This window comes from Budorcas taxicolor, chromosome 11 (assembly GCF_023091745.1).
Source record: "Budorcas taxicolor isolate Tak-1 chromosome 11, Takin1.1, whole genome shotgun sequence".
In the NCBI taxonomy this organism is placed as follows: Eukaryota; Metazoa; Chordata; class Mammalia; order Artiodactyla; family Bovidae; genus Budorcas; species Budorcas taxicolor.
Window position 1 is genome coordinate 136,314,127 of NC_068920.1, and position 5,527 is coordinate 136,319,653.

The window sequence follows — 5,527 nt, forward strand, 5'->3', positions numbered from 1 at the left end:
TTATTGATTGATGGAAACTTCAGTTGCTCCCATGGTGAATAATGATGCAATGAACAAAAGGGTACCTTTTGAATACCTTCTTTGAATTAGTGTTTTGTTTTCTTTGGGAAAATACTCAGAAGTCAAATTGCTGCATTGTACAATCGTTTCATTTTTATTCTTTTGAGGAATCTCCATATTGTTTTCCATAGTGGCTATACTGATTAACATTCTCTCCAATAGGGCACAAGCTGTCCCTTGTCTCCATATCCTCACCAATATTTGTTATTTGTTGTCTTTAGGATAATAGCCATTCTGACAGATGTGATGTGACATCTCATTGTGAAATTGATTTTCATTTCTCTGATGATTAGTGGTATTGAACATCTTTTCACATGTCTGTTGGCCATCTGCATGTCCTCTTTGGAAAAATATCTATTCAGATCCTCTGCTCATTTTTTAATCAGACTGTAATCTTTTTTAAGTTGAGTTGTATGAGTGCTTTGTATATTTAGGATATTAACCCCTTATGGATATATTGTTTATAAATATCTTCTCCCATTCAGTAGATGGCCTTTTCATTTCAATGCTAGTTTCCTTCACTGTGCAAAGATTTTTAGTGTGATGCAGTTCCATTTGTTTGTTTTTACTTTTGTTTCCTTTGTCTGAGGAGACATATCCAAAAAATATTCCAAAGACCAATGGCAAAGAGAGTACAGCCTATGTTTTCTTCAAAGGTATTTTTTATTTCAGGTCTTATATCTAACTCTTGAATCCATTTTGAGTTTATTTTTCTATTATGTATTAGAAAGTATTCCACGTTGATTGTTTCACGTGTATATGTCCGAGTTTTCCAACACCATTTATTGAAATGGCTGTTTTCTCCCCATTGTATATTCTTGCCCCCTTTGTCACAGATTAATTGACCGTATAAGTGTCTGTTCAGTTCTGTTCCATTGAGCTATATGTCTGTCTTTGTGCCAGTACCATACTATTTTAATCACTATAGCTTTGTATTATAGGTTGATTTCAGGGAACATGATTATTCAAGCTCTGTTCTTTTATCCTCAAGATTGTCTTGTTCTTTGTCTCTTTCGGCTTCTTCTCTCTTCCCATGCGATTTGTTAATTATCTTCCCATGTGATTTGTTAATTACCTTCATTGCTCTGTCTAGATCTCTGTCTCTTTTTTGAGTGTGTATCTACTATAGATTTTCTTAATTGGTGCATACCATGAGGTACTGTATAGATTTCTCTTTTTTTTTTTGTATACTAGAATTTATCAGATACATGACTTGCTTCTTTCATTCTGTGGGTGGAGCTTCTATTTTCTTGATAGTATTCTTTGAAATACAAAGTATTTTTGTTTTTTTGAAGTCTTATCTATCTGCCTTCTTAGACTGCTTTACTTTAGATATCATAACTAAGAAATCCAAGATCACAAAATTTTCACCTGTTTTCTTCTAAAAATTTTAGGTTTTAGTCCTTATATTTTTTTCTTCAAGCTATTTTGAATTAACTTTTGAATATTTCGTGAAATAGGATTCCAATTCATCCTTTTGCAAGTGAGTATCTGGCTACCCCAGCACCAGTTGTTGAAATGACTAATTTTTTCCCAACTGAATTTCCTTGTTATTTTTATCAAAATTCAGTTGATCACAAATGTCTTTTTTATGAGCTCTCAAGTCTCTTAACTTTATCTATACATCTATTTTTAAGCCAGTACCACAGTGTCTTGATTACTATAGATTTGTAGTAAGTTGTAAAAATATGAAATGTCTATCTTCCAATTTTATTCCCCTTTTACAAGATGAATTATTCTACACCCCTTGAATTTTAGAGTCTTCCTGTCAATTTCTGAGTAAAACAAAGCCCACCTGGGAGTTTGATAGGAATTGCATTGGCTCTGTGGATTAACACAGGGAGTATTGCCATCCTAACAATCTTGTCGTCTAATCCATGAACACAAGACATCTTTTTGTTTACTTGGATCTTTTATTTATGTCAACCTGTTTTGTAATTTTCAGTATGTCAGTCTTAAAATTCTTTCATTCACATCATTTACTTCTGGCTATGCAAGGTTTTCTTTCATGCCACTATACATGGACTTGTTTTCTTAATTTTATTTTGAATTGCTTATTGCTACTATATAAAAATACAGTTGGCTTTTACTCGAGTGTCTTTTATACCAATGGTTAATTACTAGAAACTAAGTATAACATTCCTCTTTCCTATCAATTTTTAAATAAAAGTTGCATTTAATTAAAGATATAGATCTCTTTATTTAATTTCCTTCTAATATGAAAGAGATAGCCTTACCTAATGTTATAGAATATCTGGCTCATTTCCTCACTAAAATGATTTTATTTTCACCACTATCTCCTAATTCTGGCAAGATTAATCCTGTGTTATGGAAGAAACCTTATATTTCAAGTAACTATTTTCTATGTTTTGCTGGCCTGCTTGTCTCTCATCTGGGACAGATCCAAAACCTAATTCCTATCAAAGGGATTTGAAATGGAAGATGGTGGTGGTTGGCATGGTGTGTGCATGTTCGTGTTTGTGATGTGTGGATGCATGTGCATGCATGTGCACACCTATGTGCAGGTAAACTTTTAGTGATTTTCTATCTGGGTATCAGTAATAATTGTCCATTTGAAATCCTAACATAATTTTTTCAGTAGCTTCTAGGGACATAGCTGATGGAGAAAAAAAGATAGCTTCTATATCAGTTTTTTTTGAGAAAGTTTACTTAAGCCGTGTTGAAGTGAATAAATGAAGAAAGCATTGTTTTATTCAACATACAGCAATGAACTCATTACATTTGATGGATTACAGAAGGAGATTAAAAAGGAAATAAACCTTGTTTTCTTATTCCAAGATGTTACTGGAATTTTTCTCTCTCGGCTCGCTTTTTCTTATTTGTGTGTGTGGTGCATGATGGGCTATTGAATCCTGACAACCTGTTGGATGAGATCCAACAATAACCAGTCAGATCAATTCAGCCCAAACTGCCCTCATGGGACATGACAGGAAATTCTGCTGTCCTTTAGGATGCAATTACCCTGCTGGTTGCTGTACAGAGTGACCTCTTTTCCTCTATTATTTATTGAATCCAGACCTGATGTCTGGTCTCATTTCAAAGTCCCTGTCTGCAATGCCTATTCCATAGCCAAGTACAGTAGACAGTGAGCCACCATAGCTGCCAAGAATCAGTACTTTGAAAAGCATCTTTGCCAGGAGATTATCATGCTTGTTCCCGTTAGAATCAACATTGCTTTTTTTCTGGCTCATTTAATGGAAAATGCAATTCAGTTTTACAGATAAGTACTTTAATTCACAAATGGTTGACAGCAGTAGGATCACAGTGTAGGCTCTGAACTTAAAAATAGTTTGGGTCTGCTTACAAGTATTTCTGCACTGAGAAATATTTAACAGGATAGGAACTGAATGGAGGACATTAGTAGTTAACTTTATCAGCTCAGGAATAAAGACATACTGAAGGTATGACAATTGAGTAATGGGATTTGGAACTGAAGTCATGATCTTCGATTTCATATTAAGAAACATTTTGAAGACGTAATGTATAGGTTTCATTAAAATTTACGCTGTGATTTATTTTATCTACAGTGATTTATTAGACATAATCGCAAAGAAGAGGTAGTTCAGTTTTTCCCCATTTGGCTAGAAGTTAAGTACATTTGAATCTAAACTTGGGGGACATGTCCTTATTAAAATGGAACTCATAATTAACATTTCTGTGCATTTCCTATAATCCAAACATGCAAGTGGGAACATTTAGATGACTAGCAATTAAAATGAGAACATTTTACTTTTACTGGCAGCCTTTTAACTTTTCATTTCATCATGTTTATAGTTATCATCATTAGACATCTGGGAAAATATAGTTATGCTTGCTATTCATATCACCAACCAAAGACTTTGAATCACTTTGTAGACATGATCTCATTAACACGCTCTACGTCTCTGTGAGGTCAGTGCAATTATCTTCCCTTTATCGAGTTTAAATTACTTTCCAAGGTGTCGAAGAAAACTGTGGCAGGATATGCGAAAAAAAACACCAAGGTCTTGCAGTGTCCACTTTAACGGTAAATCCTGTTCCATGAAATCAGAGAGAAATGAACCCAGCTTTAAGTGCATGGGGCTTAATTTTCTACAAATAGTCATGTGATGTAACTCTATAAGACACAACATTTTGTAGTTTGCTATTTCCAGTATAATTTATCAGCCCGACCCATATTCTAATGGATTTGTCAAACCAATATTTTATATAATGACATTTCCCGAAGTTTTCCTGGAGAAAGTTTTACAAAGAGTGGAACTAAAACTTACTTTCTCCATTAATGTTTTTACTTATTAAAGAAGTTGTCATTGCCTTCATAATTGTACTTTTTCAGTCTCCACCATCCACAGCCACATTTATAATCTAGACTTGGTTTTCTTTCAGTTGGTTGCTTAAAATGCATTCTTTATATTTTGGGGAAAGGGTTGGGGGCTTCCCAAGTGGCTTAGCAATGACGAATTTGCCTGAAATGCAGGAGACAGGGTTCAGTCTCTGGGTTTGGAAGATCCCCTGGAGGAAGACACAGCAACCCACTCTGTTATTCTTGCCTGGAGAATCCCATGGACAGAGGAGCCTGGTAAGCTACAGTCCATAGGGTCACAAAGAGTTTGACACTAAAGAAACTTACCAGGCAGGCAGGTAGGTAGGGGGTTTCCTGGTACTCAGCTGGTGGGTTTACTGAATTATTATGCAATTGATTATCCTTTCTCTGGGGCTTCCCTGGTGGCTCAGAGGTTAAAGTGTCTGCCTCCAATGCAGGAGACCCAGGTTCAATCCCTGGGTTGGGAAGATCCCCGGAGAAGGAAATGGTAAATCACTCCAGTATTCTTGCCCGGAGAATCCCATGGATGAAGCCTGGTAGGCTACAGTCCACGGGGTCACAGAGAGTTGGACATGACTGAGCAACTTCACCTTCACCTATCCTTATTCTAAATGCTCCCTTCTCCTAGATTTTTTTTTTTTAAGTTGGGATATAGTTGCTTTACAATGTTGTGTTACTTTCTTTTATACAATGAAGTGAATCAGCTATATGCATCTCCCTCTCCCCACTCCACATTCCATCCATCTAGGTCACCACAGAGTAACAAGCTGAACTACTTGTGCTATACAGCAGGTTCCTACTAGCTGTGTATTTTACACATAGTAGTGCATATACAAGGAGTCTATGCTTCCAATTCATTCGACATCCCTTCCACCCCTCTGTGTCCACACATCCATTCTCTATGCCTGTTCCTCTATTCTTGCCCTGAAAATATGTTCATCTGTACCATTCGTACAATCATTTAATTTATTTACATTATTTTTGGCTGTGCTGGGTCTTCATTGCCACGTGGTCTTTTCTCTAGTTGTGGCAAGCAGAGCCTACTCTCCAGCTGCAGTGCTTGGGCCTCTCGTTGCAGTGGCTTCTCTTGGTGCAGAGCACAGGCTCTGTGGCACTCAGGTTTCAGCAGGTGCAGCATGTGGG

The 5,527-nt window shown here is 36.3% G+C and overlaps 1 non-coding gene across 1 annotated transcript; it reads left to right on the forward strand.

Moving 5' to 3' along the window:
* The first annotated feature begins 4,779 nt into the window (after window positions 1-4,779).
* Window positions 4,780-4,851, forward strand: TRNAW-CCA (transfer RNA tryptophan (anticodon CCA)). Its single transcript has one exon. It is a non-coding gene; the product is annotated as a tRNA-Trp (tRNA).
* The last annotated feature ends 676 nt before the right edge of the window (window positions 4,852-5,527 follow it).